Source organism: Sus scrofa, chromosome X (assembly GCF_054392235.1).
Source record: "Sus scrofa isolate SSC_HxYL_T2T_F1_AM1 chromosome X, Sscrofa_HxYL_maternal_Yorkshire_Landrace_v2.0, whole genome shotgun sequence".
NCBI lineage: Eukaryota > Metazoa > Chordata > Mammalia > Artiodactyla > Suidae > Sus > Sus scrofa.
Window position 1 is genome coordinate 114,899,171 of NC_139401.1, and position 17,010 is coordinate 114,916,180.

Genomic DNA, 17,010 nt, shown 5'->3' on the forward strand with positions numbered 1-17,010 from the left:
GTCACAATGGTGGCTCTTTGTGGTGCAAAGAGCTAGCAGGTAATACCACCATGGGGTTCGCTTTACCTGGTGTTGGCCTCTGAATGCTCCCCAATTACTAGGTCACTCCTGCAGGTGGATCAGCCTATCCAATTGCCTGGTAAGTACAACCAGCTGTAATGAGCACAGACCCAGAGGCTACTCCAGAGGGGGCAGGAGAAGCAGGGGTTCTGTTTATTTCCACAGGTCAAATTATTTCTTCTCATAACCTCCCAAGTTGGCTCATTTATACAAAGGGCTTTGCAGACTCATCCCATTACTATTCCCATGCCTTGTTTTTCAATACAATAAGGGCTTTTTATAGTCAACTCAACAGTTTTGGCGGTAAGTCATCCCAACCCATTCCATACAGAGTACCCAAGCCAAGGGCATTGATTCGCTTGCTCCCGCAGTAGAACAAACACCTTGGCCTTCATGTCATTCCACTGTGAGGTGACATTGCCAATGTTCCAGTTTTGTAGCCAGGTCCAGGTCTCTACCATGGCTAATCTAACTTCCCATAGTATCCACAAAGACATGCCAGTGGGCAATTCAGTACACACCCAACAGACCAAGAGATTCACAACACATACGTGTGAGCCCAAACTGATAGTGTGTTGGTGCACACCAACCTAAGGGTGGAAAGACAGGGAAATCAGCAGTACAAGATTTGGCAAATCCTGCCCTTCTGGCAAGACACATGCCAATTTTATGTCTGAAGATAGTACCATGGCAGGCAGAGAAGGCCATCTTGGCCTAGAATACCACACCTTCTTTGCTAGCAGAGAAACATCATTTAGCTCCATATTTAACAGTAATGAGCTCATTATTGGCCATAAGGTTAGCACAAATGTCCCCTTTGGTATAACCTTGTGCTCCACACCATGGTGATACATGATCTGTACTTGTGGAAGCCACTGCCCCATCACAATTGGCACAATTTGCAGTTCAGCTTCTAGGCTGCGTCCCCATGGTGCAAGCAAGGCCCCCTACTTCATATGGGGTGCCTGTATTGTCCAGGGCCATGTCCATGAGCAGTATGAGTAGTATGTCTGCAGTCTGAATTTGTAATTAGATTGGAGCCACAGCTCGATGTAATATATGTCTCCCCAGGGGCCAGACCACCTTTTTTACTTTTTTTATTTAACATCCAAAACACATGCCATAGCTGCTGGGTCTATCTGGTAAGGGTTGATGTTGCAGAGGTTTCTTGCAGTCCCTGTTTTAAAAGGCTATAGTACTGCTCAATTATTCCTATTGTTTTGGGATTGTAGGGTTCATGGAAAATCCATTGTACACCCATGTTTTTTGTCCACTGTTGCACCTGTGAGCCTGTGAAATGGATGCTTTGGTCACTTTTTATCAGTAGAGGGCACCTGTATGTGGCACACAGATGGGCCAATGTGGCAAGAATAGCCCTTTGATCTGGGTGCAGGGCAGGATATGCAGCCAACAAACCTGTGGAAGTGTCCAAACATGTTAACTACATAGTTTTGGCCACTGGAGCACGGTAAAGGCCCAGTTATGTCTAATTGCCAACGTGTAAGGGGCATTCACCCTCTTACTACTTATCTATTAGACATAGGATGCCACTGAGGATGCTCCTTGGAGCATATCACACATTGTTCATAGGACTCCTGTACCTGTTTTATTGTTACCGGCGAGCCTCACACCTGTATGGTGGCCCACGTAGTTTTTTGTCTGGCATGTAAAAGGTGCTAGTGTAACAAATGGGTGACATCTTGCCATGGAGCTGCTTCTAGCCACCAGACTTGTGCCAAAATGTCAGCCTTATCATTTCCCAGCAAAGCCAAGGGGATGTTCTATAACATGGTAGATGGTAACCTGTTTAAGGTGGCCCAGTGCCCACAAATCTTTCTATAACACTTGGCCCCACAAAGGCCAATGTTATCACAGTCCAGTTACTAAGTTTCCAAGTAGTAATCTATATGGTCAGCCCTCTAAATACCACCCAGCTGTCAATAAAGATTACCAGTGGGGATGGTTCATGGGTAATTACAATCCACATAGCACATGGTTCAGCCCATTCACTGCTTTGTCCCACTCCCATTTTAAATCAGATGGTGTCCATCTTTGGCTGTATGGCCACTGTTATCCAAGAGGATGGCTGGCCCCAACTGTACCCATCTGTATGCCATGTACCTTTTGGGATCAGTAATTGCCCCATGGGGGCTAGCCTTGGGCTCTGCCTCCAGGTGGACTGCCATCGGCTATGTCACATCAGTAACACCAGATCCAAAATTTCCTGTAATTTTGCATGCAATGGGCTGGTAGACAAAATACTCTACTATTGCAGATATGTTCTCCACTTATCTGGATGGGGCTCTGGGCCATGCCACTGTATGACGTAACTGCCCAATCCTTGACCCATCCTGTTATAGGGTAAGTGGTCTGTACCACAACAGGAGCCATGGCCATTGCTCTTTCAGTCACCAACAAGGCTGAGCAACCGTCAGCTATTTCTTTACCAGTGAGTATCGTACCTCAGCAACCTTTCACAATTGGGACCAAAACCCTATTGGCTGTTGTAGCACTCTGACCTTTGTCACAAGCCTCATCCAAACTCATCTTGGGTGACATGTACATCTACCTCACATGGGTGTGCAGGATCAAACATCTCTGGGGAGTGGGCTGCCTTGACAGTGAGTGTGTTTGGAAGCCATAAAGGCAGGTTCTGCCTCTGTAGTCCAGTCCTACTTTGCCCCCTTTTGTATAAGGGCATATAATGATTTTAATAGCTGTGATAAATGGGGAATAAATGTTCTCCAATACTATAGGAGTCCCCAAAACACTTGTAACTGTTTCATTGAAGTCAGGACAAGGTCTTTCTGTAATTTACCATAACAGCCTTGGGAATAACCTTTTTCTTACCTGACCAGATAACCCCCGAGAACTTGACTGATAAACCAGGCTCTTGCAACATGGTTTCATTGATTGCCCAGCCACATGATTTAAGATGTGTCAACAAAAGGGACACAGCCTTTTTTAAATCTGGAAGAAAATCACTCGTTAACAAAATGTCATCAATATATCAATAATAATGACATTTATGGACTGCCATTGATTTATCCTATTTGGCCAGGTCTTTGGCCACCAGGCCATGACATAGCATAGGACTATGTAGATATCCTTGTAGTAAAATGGCAAATGTCCACTGTTGGCTTTCCAAGGTAAATGCAAACTGATCTTGACTCTCAGGAGCTATGTTAATTGAAAATAATGTATTGCCTAAATTGGCCACAAGATGATAGGTACCCAGTTTACGACTCAAACTATTCATAAAGTCGGCTACTAGGGGCACAGCAGGATGCAAAGGAGACACAACTTTATTTAGCTCATGAGAGTCCGCTGTTATTTGCCAGGTGCCATCTGGTTTTCATACCAGCCACACAGGTGAGTTTCAGGGGCACTGAGCTGCCCATATATTACTCACCTTTTTTAGTTCGGTTATGGTCGCCATAATTTTCTCATTACCTCCAGGGAGACAATATTGTTTTCTGGTGGTAACCTGTCACGGAATGGGTAGATGTACAGGGGCATGTTTAGCATGTCATCTCACCACTATTTTCATTAAGCACACCTGGAGGTGAAATTCCCCACTGTAGTTTGTAACCATAGCTCTTGGAGTACATATATTCCTAAAATATATTCTGGGATTGGGGACAAATAAACCTTATATTTTCTCGGTGGCAACTGTCTAGTTCCTAAAGATAACTTTATAGCCTGGGCCTTAATGTGTGGCCACCATATCTACCTACATACAATATGGGGCCTTGGAATTTTTTCAGGCTTGCCATATAGGTACGTACACTCAGTTCCAGTGTCAACCAGGGCTAGTACTTATACATTTGTTGAGGACAAATGTATAGCTAACTCCATATGTGGCCTTTGGTCCCCACTTGTCTTTTGCAAATGTGTACCTCGGCATTCATCCTATTCAAAGGCAAAAAGGGCATCCTCCCTCCAAAGGGCGACAAACACCAAATGGTCCTAGAGCGCATGGCTCTCATCTGTCTTCTTGACTCTTTAATTCCTTCTTTGGGTGTGACCCTGCAACTCACGACAATGAACTTCTGATCTCCCTGAAGCTGCTGCCATAATTCTAATAAATACACATTAGGCTTGCTATCTATCTTGGCTTGATCTACCCCTGCCCCCAAGAGGTCTGTCCACATTTTGGTGTGGGTAACTCTCATGGGCTTGTTTGTTTCCTTTAAGGGGGTCCCAAGGCTTGTTTTGCAACTGCACAAACCCTTCTCTCTGGTGTCAGCTCTCAGCCTCACCCAGACTTGCCACCATTGTAGTTATGTCATTAGTCCTTCACCCCACATATAGAGCCAAAATGGCCATTAAAGACCCAAAGGGGGCATTTTGCAGCATAAGGCCCCAAATTCCTGCTGCAAAACATTCTTCATCAGGCCCATGAGCATTAGGATTAAACATAGCTTGCCACATTCCTAATTTTTGTAACATTTGTACCAGTTTGGTATATGTATGCCACTTACAGTTTTAGGTATATCTCACACATTGTCCCATACAGTGCACACAGCTGCCATTATCCAATTCTACAAGGAATGGTTACCTTGGCCATGTTGTCAACTGTTTTGCAGTCACTGTTCCAATGAGGGACACATGGTCACTAAAGGTAACTTTTCCATTTCCTGGGCAGAAGAAATAATACAATCCACCCCTAAATCCCATTAACCCTAGTTACCAGGCAGCCAGTTATTGTCTGGCCACTGCCACAACCATTAGACCAGGTCTACCAGTTCTGCCTGAGTATATAGGCAATAAGCGGTGAACTCTATCAACTGTGGGAGCCCAGCAACATGGGAAGATTGGCTGCTGTTGTTTTATGTTCTGGATCACGACTGGATGTGCCCACAAGGGCAAGGTATGATCTTCCTCTTCCTCGTCCAAAGGTCCTCTCATCTCAGTGTAGGTGTACTGATCCTCCTAGGGTTGGTACCCTTACTGTCGAGCACCCAAACATTCATGGGGGGCTGCCATGCTGTCCTGTAATTCTCATACTTTGTTGCACTCACACAGCATAGCCTCAGTCTCTGACTGCAGAGCTGTAAGGAACATCTAACCTACAACCCCAGACTCCACAAGGGTGCTATGCTTTTCCAAGGCCTCCCTTACCACATGCAGGGCTTTCTCTATCTTCACAGGGGACCCCGTCCACCTCAGTCCATTCCTGGGAGGATGCCCAGGAAGAGAGGAGGCTTGCCACCAAGTACCACATACTCAAGGCCACCCACTCCTCCACCCCTCCCAAAGGGGCTGAAGGCTCCACACCTGGCTACTGTGAATCCTGCTGATGACACCAATTATTGTGCAGTCTACCAAGACCAGGCAGGTTCGATCTGGAATCAGGCGACCTAAAGAAGAGCTGAGGCACTGTGGGTAGGTAAGACATCCCTTTACCGGCTTCACAAGCTGCAGCAGTGGTGTGGAAAGTTATACTGGTGCAGAACAAATCCAAGAGTTTGCCAAAATGTTACATAAGAGGGGGTCGTCATGCTATTTGACTGTACATGCACATGTATAACTATCATTATATAATATTGATGCACCAGAAAGATATGGCAGCTAGGCGGAAAGAGCCTGAGTTACTCCATTTTCCCCACATCACCTAATATCACACAGTCACACACTTAAGTGCCTTCCACCACCACAGGGATACCAACAGGGATGTAGTACAAACTCAAGTGGAATCAAAAGAATGAAGCAAACTAGGATAGCACTGCACAGACTTAGAAAACTGAAGTGTCCTTGATACCTTGGTCCACAAAAGCAGACCATGACCTACATTCTAAACTTAAACAGGATGACTCCCTGCTAAACTAAAAGGTTTAAATAGGATCAAGAGTCTCCTATACATAAAATGTCCTGGATACATTTGATAACCACATATCACACCAAGAACACTCTGCTGCTTTCAACATCACCTATGTTTTTGATATTTGCTCAAATGTACTGTTTTCCAGTGAACTTGTAAGTTCAGCTGAATTTTCAACTCCAGAATCTGTATCTCTTTAATGATCTCAATTTTGCAACACATTGGTCTCATATCCTTCTTTAGTTCTTCAGACACGATTTCTTTTAGATCTTTGGATACATTTACAATAGATTATTTGAATTATTTCTCTAAAATGTCAAACATCTAGGATTCTTCAAGGACTCTGTTGATCTTCTAGTTTCTACTGATTGCTTTTGTTATTTGTGTACAACTTTTATTCTTGTTTCTTTGCAGTCATAATTTTTTGTTGAAAACCAGGAATTTTGAATATTATAATGTAACAACTCTGGAAGTCAGATTCTCTCTTCTATCCAGGATTTGCTTTTGTTGCTATTTGTTGTTGTTGTTTTAATGGTGGCAGAATAGTTTATTAAGTTGTGCCTTAGTATAAGCACTAGGGCTTGCCCATGGTGGTCTTAATGTACAAAGCCCAGATGTGTTGCCAATTTTTCCTGAGGAATGGCACCAGGAAGTTGACAGCTAAGTGGATGTTGTACAGAAGCTCATCATCTTCACATGGCCAACAGCCACTGCCAAATACAGCAACTTATTCATCTGGAACTTGATAGTGGACTTTACTTCATCAACTTTGGCCACCATGTTCTCATTGTGGGTCAGCAAGGAAGGCAACTTGCCACCCTTATTTAGGCCTGAGCCCAGGATTCATGGGATCTGCTTGATTAGAGACCCTGAAGCCAAAAAAGGCATCATACTTCTCAGCCAGCTTCTTGACCAGTTTCTTATTGAGTTTCTTCAGGGCCTCCATGTTCACGTGCAGGTATCCTACAGCCTTGTCCTTATCACAATGCTGCTGGTCTCCCAGAACACACAGAGAGAACTTCGGGCAGGGAATAGACTGGAGACCAAGAAGCATATGGTGGAAGAATGGTGACCAAGAAGCATTTGGTCTTCTGAGGGTCATAGTCCTTCAGGTTGATCTGAAGCTCCACCATCTCCAAAAACTTCCTGCACTGGTTTCCATGCATGACTTCCTATACTACCTCATAGAGGGTATTGCAGGAGACTTTGCTGCTCATGGTATAGACAAATCAAACAATAACAAATATTTGAGAATGAGATCCATTTTTCTCCTTCCAGTACTGTGAATGTGTGTTATTTTCAATGCTACTTCTGAGATGGGAGTTAAGGATCAGATCAGTGTAAGTTAAAATTCTCCAAAGCTCACTATTGTTACTGATACTCAGCCATTTTTCTAAAAAATTGGTTGCTATAAGCTGTTGGGTTGCTGCAAGATTTTGGTCAATTCCTGAAACAGTTAATTCTGATCATTTGCTTTTTAAAATTGCTCTTATGGATCAGAAGAATTTCAGAGTTCCTTACTCTGCCATTTTCTCTGATACCTCCATATAACATTCTTAAAAATGCATTGTTATAGAAATGGCTAAGTTAGCAGGTGGTAAGGTAGGCTAAAGGAAGAGTGTTTCTGTGTGTGTGTGTGTGTTTAGTTGTTAAAGGGCAAATATCAGGGATCCTTTTGTTCATGGAAATGTTCTGTATTTATTGTGATGGTATATACATAAAAAAACATAAACCTAAACATGAATACACATTGAATATAAGTAAAAAAGAAAATCTGAACAAGATAGGTGAATTGTACTTATGTCAATATACTGGCCATGATATTGTACCATAGTTTTGGAAGATGTTATCAATGAGCAGAACTGGGTAAAGTGTGCCTCTAAGTTTTATTTCTCACAACTGTGTGAGAATATACAATTACCTAAAAACTGTTAAAAGTTTAAGTATATAAACTAATAAGGGTATTGAGTTGTTAGAAGGATAAAAAGATAGTTTTCTGAGGAAATTAGATTCCATCTGTTTAGAAAATGGCTAAATAAGTACATTGGTTGTATCTATGTTGTCCAATACTTCAACTTTTCAGTACATACAGTGGATAATTTTATAAGTGGGCAGATGAAAATATATCAATAATGAACTCTTTTTTGGTGTGTGATTATTCATTCACTTTGCATAGAACTTTTAATATAAAAATACATAGGAAGAAAATAAACTATACAATAAAGGTAAAAAGAAAAAATAGCTGTTACCAAAATTCTGTGATACAAATATAGTGTCCTAAATTGGTCAACAGGAAGAACAAGCACTGAAATAATTTAATGGTTTTACTTTAGTAATGTATTTTAAATTAATTTAAATATTATTCATTTATGATTGGCTATTTCCAATTCATATTTGGGCTTCAGTACTAGGATGTGTCCTTATGTCTCAAGTGAAGAGCCCCACATACCCTGTTGATAAACAATGTTCTTAGTCCTGTGGTTTCTGCTTATAGCTTTACTATTATTTTACTGCATAATTTCTACTAGTCATTACAAATGTTCTTGCAAATTTCTTTTGAAAGTATGCTTTTATTAGTTTGAAAGTTTTCTATCCCTTGCTGTGTGAAAACGACTCTTGCTGTGATTAAATGAAGAACAAAAAGTCACTCACGGCAGGTCTGGTGGCATTCAGTACCCTTTCATGCAGAGTAAATGGGACTGGTGGGCTTTCTACTGAACATTATTTCTGGGACTCTTCAGAAAGAAGTAAACTGTGTGAACCCTACACAGATGGGCTCTTATGCCTTTTCAGAAAATCAAGAAAGAGAATTATTTTTTCCTTTGGTTGACAAAGTTGAATAGCTCCAGATTATTAACATTAGTCACTTTTACAGCTGTCCCAGTTTCCTCTGTGTGTACTCAGGCACAGATATTTCTTTCTTATTTTTTTTCTGTTATACCTTATGCTGAACCAAAGCAAGCAGAAAATTTATAGGAAAACTACTTGTAAGAGGACAAGACCAGAAATAGACAGTGGATTACAAGAATGACAAGATCTCACGAGATAGGAATTTCTCTCTCTCTCTGTCTCTCTCAAGCGTGTGTGCAGACTCACTGCTGTGTGCATGTGTCTATGTCTGCCAGTGTAGTCCTATATGTGACTGAATGTTTACTAGTTGTGTTTTTAAAACAAAAAGGAAATGAAATAGAGAAAAGGGGAAAAACTAGTTCATTGTGACAGCAAATTTTAAAGGATCACTATAGAGTCATATGTATTTTCCTGGTCCGGGTTGTATACACTATGGTATGACATTTTCTGTCACAATAGATCCAATTGACAGTTGAGGAAGGCCATATAGTCTTGGGAACATTTTAGAGACAAAACCAAGTGAAGCAGTCAAACAAGATATTTTTGTACAGTGGAGATAATACAATTTATCAAATGAATTGCTTTAGATATATTAACATTCATGTTTACCTAATTCTTTTTTTTTTTTTTTTGTCTTTTTGCTATTTCTTTGGGCCGCTCCTGCGGCATATGGAGGTTCCCAGGCTAGGGGTCTAATCAGAGCTGTAGCCACCGGCCTACGCCAGAGGCACAGCAATGCAGGATCCGAGCCGCGTCTGCAACCTACACCACAGCTCACAGCAACGCCGGATCGTCAACCCACTGAGCAAGGGCAGGGACCGAACCCGAAACCTCATGGTTCCTAGTCGGATTCGTTAACCACTGCACCACGACGGGAACTCCCTTTTTTTTTAATTTTTTTTTTCCTAATTCTTAACTAGTTTTTCAAAACTGTCATATCAGTTAGCTGTTCTAAAATTGTTTCTAAATATACAAAATTTTCTAAGTAAAAATTTTTTTAAAAACTAAGAAAATTTAATTAAAACTAAATGTGTAAAACACATCACTGAAGTTATAGGCTAAAATCCAATAGGTTTAAAAAGGGCTAAATACATTAATCAATGATATTTTTATGGTTAGGAAACAAAAATATCTGGCATTTATTTTTGATCTTTGAATATAATGTCATAACTAGCAACCTTGCTGTTCTAAAGATAGTTCTTTATTATCCATGCTAAGGGATAAAATAAGGAATGAAAAGGTGTATGTTGGTGAAGTAGTCTTTGTGGTAGAATGAACTATTATTCACTATCACTTCTTCCATCCTTGTTCTTGCCAAGTTTCTCTGCCCTACTGAGTTTGGTCATGGACATGCCACATTTGTTACATGTGAACAGAAGCTTTAAATGCAAATGTGGCTTATAGCTTTCTTTCTTTCAATCATTAAAAACATGGCCCTCAATCATTAGAACAGTTTGTTCAAGATAATGAATACATGACTTTAACATAGATTTCTGAATGGAAAGTCGAAGACACATGTTTAGACAAGCCTAACTGAGCCCAGCACATACTGGCCTAGTAGAGTCTAATAAGGTCAACATATACAAATAAAACTCAAGAGAGCTCAAGAGAGTTACAAGGAATCTTAGCCCTAAAGTAACATAAGTAAGAAATGCATATTTGTTTGTTTTAAGCCTCTAATAACATATCAATATGATCCTGTAACACTATTTTATATATATTTTTAAATAGCACAGCTTATAGGATCAGTTCAGTCAGACTGGCTCTCTGATATAATCAACTATTATATTACTGATCATCAAAATGGAAGAAAACCTGTAGCTGATATCCTTATAAACAATTGTGTCAGACCACACTTAGATTAATATTAGGAAATTAATGAGTGATATAATCACAGATAATAATGACAGCACTTTGGGCCATACTTGTAATCCATAAACTTGATTATAAATAAAATTTGATAGAATATGAAAAACAAAATTAACGAAAAAACCTTAATTTGTTCTTCACTGTGAAGTGCAGATTAGGACACATGTAATCAATGCACAAGACATGCTCCTCTTAAGTTATTTCATTTCTAACAATTTCTCAAGATTGATTACTCAAATAATCACAATTAATAGAACTGTTTATCATTATAGTGAGGCACTCAGTTTTTATAAAAAGACATTCTTAGAATCTTTATTTTAAAATATATGCAATTATTATAATTTTTATCTCTTTTCTTATATCTTTAGTACATGCCATGCACTATGTTCAGAAACAGTTATAAATAAAGAGCATTAAAGCATAAACACTGGGGGAACAAACAAGGAAACTACAATGATGATAAAAAGCTCAATGTTTAGAAAGAATGCTAAAGACTAGCTGAATGGAAACTTGGCAAGTGACTGTGCCCAGAATCACAATGCTAATCTCTATCGGTGTGTAGCATTCCCAGGACTTCTAAAAGTTAGAGATGAATGTATTCTCAGTAAGCAGTAGAAAGCCTATCAGGTTCCCTGAAACCTCCCAGTATCATGTAACAAAAACCTTTATTTTGGAATTTACTTTTTAATCTGTCCCATACTGCTTCCCAAGGTTGGCTTTGCATTCATTTATTTTTAAAAAAACTAAATCCAACAGCGATTGCATCCAATGCTGACTGTTAAAAGATAATTCTGCTTAAATGCACAGTGATAGGCTGAGATATGCAACTCTTATTAGTGATACTGGCCACATACTGATGAACTTCTATTTCACAACTACATTTAGAGTATCATTTACATTGAAGGAAACTGTTTTATCTCTAAGGCAAACAAGTGGAAAAATCCAAACCAAATCACAGAATCATACAAATAGAAAATAAATGTTAATCTATATTTCAGGTACCTCTTGGTTACTCATTCACTCATTTATTTAAAAAATAACTAAGGAGAGAGAGAGACAAGATGGCGGAAGAGTAGGGGGACATGCTCGCACTCTCCCACAAACACACACAAAAAAAACCACAACTACAGGATAAATGACTCGCACAGAATAGCAACCAATCGCTGGCAGAAGAACCTAAACTCCAATAACGGCAAGAAGTTTATGACATTACTAGGTAAAACAAGAGAAAAGAGGAGAGTGAGAGAAGGTGAATCCCAGCGAGACGGGCACTCCCGAAAGGGAACTGAGGAGGAGAAAGGGATCCCGCACCCTGGAAAGTCACCTACTTGGGGGAAAGATCAAATGAACCAGAGGAATCTCCAGATGCAGAGAAGAGTGTAGCAGTAAGTTGGAGTTCTGAAAAGCAGACCAAGAACCGAACGGACCATCTGAACTATGGGCACAGTCACCAAAAATTGAGATGCCTGGGTGGGCGCTGGGCACCGAGACCTCGGCTCTGGAGGTTAGTCCCTGGGAAAGGGCTGGGGGGTGGGGTGGAGTGGAGTCTGCTTGGGAGGACTAGAAACCAGTCTGTCAAGTTTGATGGGGCAGAGACTGCCTGAGAGACTAGAAAACAAAGCTGTCGCAGAGGAAGGGAGCAATACTCTAGGGGCGGGGAAGTGGAAAGCCACATCAGAGGGAACCTGGGAGAAGAGCCTGGTCTGCGCCCGTGCTGGGCAGGGGAGAGAAGAAGGGGTAGGTCCCCATAGAATACTCCCCACACCACAGCAAGCTTACCGGCCCACTAGCTAGCAGAAAGCTGTGCTTCCCAGTGCATCCCCTCCCCCCACCCCCGCCACCCCCTACACACTCGCTGGACCTGGGGCTGCCTGCCATCCAGGAGGGCTGGCCTCAACAATTGCCAGAAGCCTACCACCACAGGGGCTGTCCCTGCACAGGCATGCTTGCCCATGGAGGGTCTACACCCCCACAGAGCAGCACCAAACACCACCAGCCCCCGAGAAAAGGCCTGCAGTCCAGAAAAGCTAGAACAAGCCTGACCGGGCCGTGAAAAGATCTGCCCAATTCTCGGACGGTCTTTCTGAGTCAGGCGGCCCTGAGTAGGAGCATCTTGGGTTGGCAGCGGCCCAGCTAGCTTCCAAAGCCTTCAGGGGGAGCCGAGCTCTAGCAGATCAGCTGCATAGGACTGCCAGCTCCAGGCAGGACCCCCTGCAGACAAGAAAAGCTGCAACAAGCCTGGCCGGGCCGTGAAAAGATCTCAGAGAGTCTTTCTGAGTCGGGCTGCGCTGGGGAGGAGCCAGTTGGGATGGTAGTGGCCCAGCTAGATGCCAAAGCCCTCAGGGGGTGCCACACTCTTGCAGAACAGCTGCAAAGGACTGCCAGCTCTCTGCAGGACCCCCTGCAGCCCAGAGAAGCTACAACAAGCTTGGCGAGAATGGGAAAAGATCTGCCTACATTCTCAGGCCGTCTTTCTGAGGTGGGCTGCCCTAGGGAAGAGCCTCCTGGGTTCTCAGTGACCCAGACAGCTTCTCCAGCCCTCAGGAGGTGCTGCACTCCTGAGGAACAGCTGCCCAACACCGCCAACCCCCTGCAAGAACCCCACAGCCTAAAAAACACCAGAGCAAGCTCTGCATGACCGAGTGAAATCTGCTACCATCGTGGTGTGGACCTCCCAGTCCTGTCTGCCCTCAGGAAGCCCTCCTTTGCTTCAAAGAAACACTGTTAGGCCCATCAGCACTCCAAAAAAGCCACACTGCCTCAAAAAAGACTGACCAACAATGCCAGCCCTCAGGAAACATTCCACGGCAGTGACAAGGCAAACACTGCCTGATCACGGAGAGTACAACTCCCTCAGGAGAAAGAAAACAACAAGCAAGATGAAGAAGCTGAGAAACCACCCCCAGTCAAAACAACAGGAGAACTCACCTAAAACAGTCAACAATGAGACAGATCTCTGCAGTTTGACAGACCTGGAGTTCAAAAGAGAAACAGTGAAAATACTGAAGGAATTAAGAGAAGATATGAACAGTAATGCAGATACCCTCAGAAAGGAACTAGAAAATATAAGGAGGAGCCAAGAAAAACTACAACATTCAGTTGCAGAGATGCAAACTGAACTAGGGGCAGTAAAAACCAGAATGAATAATGCAGAAGAACGAATCAGTGATACGGAAGATAGAATAATGGAAATCACCCAATCAGGTCAGCAGACAGAAAACTGAATCAAAAAACAGGAAAGCAATATAAGAGACCTGTGGGATAATATAAAGCAGGCCAATCTACACATAATAGGAATTCCAGAAGGAGTAGAAAAAGATAAGGGAATGGAAAATATATTTGAAGAAATTATCACTGGAAACTTCCCAAATCTAAAGGATACTGGGTTCAATATACAGGAAGCACAGAGGGCCACAAACAAGTTGAACCCAAATAGACCCACACCAAGACACATCATAATAAAAATGGCAAAATTTAGGGATAAAGAGAGGATCCTAAAGGCAGCAAGAGAAAAGCAGAATGTTACCTACAAGGGAACCCCCATAAGAATATCTGCTGATTTCTCTACAGAAACACTACAGGCCAGGAGGGACTGGCAAGAGATATTTAAAGTGCTCAAAGGAAAAAATATGCAACCTAGAATACTCTATCCAGCAAGAATATCATTTAAAATAGAAGGGGAAATAAAAAATTTTTTCCAACAAACAAAAACTAAAAGAATACATCAACACAAAACCCAGGCTAAAAGAAATACTGAAAGGGCTTCTCTAAACCAAAAAGAAAGGTAGGAAAGGGAAGAAAAAAGAAAAGAAAAAAAAAAGAAGAAGAAGAGGAAGAACTAGGACTGAGGAAAACGCAATCAGAGAGCAGTCACTCAGATAAGCCAGCATACAGATTTAATCATGAACATGCTTCAAACAAAATAAAATTAAAAAGAAAAAAATAAAAAAGTCATCAAAACCATAAAATGTGGGCAAGGGATGTTAGGAAGTAAATAACCCTTTTTGTTTGTTTGTTTGTATGTTTCCCTTCTTAATTTTAATATAGTAATGAAGTGTTTGAACTTACAGGACCATCAGGCTAAAACACACAATTATGGGAAGGGGTTAGCATACTTAAAAAACAGCGTAACCAAAAGCCAAAACCAAATAGTGCATTTGAAAAAAATGGAAAAAAAAAACACTCAAGCAGATAATAACAGGAGACCATCCAACCAAAAAAAAAGAAAGGAAGAATGGAGAACCATAGAATCAACTGGAACACGAGGTTCAAAATGGCAGAAAATACTCATCTATCAATTATCACCTTAAATGTCAATGGACTGAATGCCCCAATCAAAAGACACAGAGTGGCTGAGTGGATAAAAAGGCAAAAACCTTCATTCTGCTGCCTACAAGAAACTCACCTTAGGACAAAGGATACACATAGATTGAAAGTGAAAGGGTGGGGAAAAATATTTCACGCCAATAGACATGACAGAAAAGCAGGAGTCACAACGCTCATATCAGACAAAATAGACTTTAAACCAAATACATAAAGAAAGACAAAGAAGGACACTCTTTAATGATTAAGGGATCCATCCAAGGAGAGGATGTTACTATCATCAACATATATGCCCCAAATACAGGAGCACCCAGATACATACATCAAATATTAACTGACATAAAGGGAGATATTGATGAGAATACAATCATAGTAGGAGACCTTAATACCCCCCTCACACCAATGGACAGATCCTCTAGACAGAAAACCAATAAAGCAACAGAGATCCTAAAGGAAAGAATAGACAAGTTAGACTTCATTGACATCTTCAGGACACGACATCCAAAAACATCAGAATACACATTCTTCTCAAATGCTCATGGAACCTTCTCAAGAATCGACCACATATTGGGACACAAAGCTAACCTCAATAAATTTAGGAGCATAGAAATTATCTCAAGTATCTTCTCTGACCACAAGGCCAGGAAATTAGAAATCAACCATGGGAAAAGCAAAGAGAAAAAACCTACTCCATGGAGACTCAACAACATGCTACTAAAAAACCAATGGGTCAATGAGGAAATCAAGAAGGAAATTAAAAACTACCTTGAAACAAATGATAATGAAGACACAACCTCTCAAAATCTATGGGATGCTGCGAAAGCAGTGCTCAGAGGGAAATTTATAGCAATACAGGCCTTTCTCAAAAAAGAAGAAAGATCCCAAATGGACAACTTAACCCTCCACCTAAACGAATTAGAAAAAGAAGGACAAAAAAGACCTAAAGTCAGCAGCTGGAAGGAAATTATACAGATCAAAGAAGACATCAATAAAATAGAGACTCAAAAAACAATAGAGAAAATTAATAAAACCAAGAGCTGGTTCTTTGAAAAGGTCAACAAAATTGACAAACCCCTGGCCAGACTCACTAAAAAGAGGAGAGAAAGAATGCAAATAACCAATATTATAAATGAAAAAGGAGAAATCACAACCGATACAGCAGAAATACAAAAAACCATAAGAGAATACTATGACCAACTGTATGGCAACAAGTTTGACAATCTGGAAGAAATGGACAATTTTCTAGAATCTTACACCCTGCCAAAACTGAATCAAGCAGAAACAGACCAACTGAACAGACCCATCACTAGAAATGAAATTGAAGAGGTCATAAAAACACGCCCTACAAATAAAAGTCCAGGACCAGATGGCTTCACAGGCGAATTCTATCAAACATATAAAGAGGAATTGGTGGCCATCCTCCTTAAACTCTTACAAAAGGTTGAAGAAGAAGGAATACTCCCAAAGACATTCTATGATGCCACCATCACCCTCATTCCAAAACCAGGCAGAGATACCACCAAAAAAGAAAACTATCGCCCAATATTATTGATGAATATAGATGCAAAAATTGTCAACAAAATCTTAGCCAACCGAATCCAACAACATATCCAAAAAATTATACACCATGACCAGGTTGGGGTCATCCCAGGTACACAAGGATGGTTCAACATACGCAAAACAATCAACATCATACACCACATTAACAAAAGAAAAGTCAAAAATCATATGATCATCTCAATAGACACAGAAAAAGCATTTGACAAAGTCCAATATCCATTCATGATCAAGACCATCGCCAAAGTGGGTATAGAGGGAACATTCCTGAACATAATCAAAGCCATTTATGATAAACCCACAGCAAATATAATACTCAATGGGGAAAAACTGAAAGCCTTCTCACTCAAATCTGGAACAAGACAGGGATGCCCACACTCATCACAGCTCTTCAACATAGTTTTGGAAGTCCTAGCCACAGCAATTAGACAAACAAAAGAAATAAAAGGCATCCATATAGGAAGAGAAGAGATCAAACTGTCACTGTATGCAGACAACATGATACTATACCTAGAAAACCCTAAGGA

The 17,010-nt window shown here is 41.1% G+C and overlaps 1 long non-coding RNA gene and 1 pseudogene across 2 annotated transcripts in view; both read right to left on the bottom strand.

The window, feature by feature from the left end:
• Positions 1-17,010, bottom strand: part of LOC102165678 (uncharacterized) — a 95,556-nt gene that overhangs the window by 14,740 nt on the left and 63,806 nt on the right. The window contains exon 2 of one of the 2 annotated variants that reach the window (XR_309283.4): positions 3,473-3,547. The exons of the other annotated variant lie outside the window; for it this stretch is intronic. This is a non-coding gene — a long non-coding RNA (uncharacterized LOC102165678). The remainder of the gene's footprint in view (positions 1-3,472; positions 3,548-17,010) is intronic. 2 annotated transcript variants of the gene reach the window in all.
• On the bottom strand, positions 6,459-7,101 carry LOC100521833 (large ribosomal subunit protein uL1 pseudogene; annotated as a pseudogene).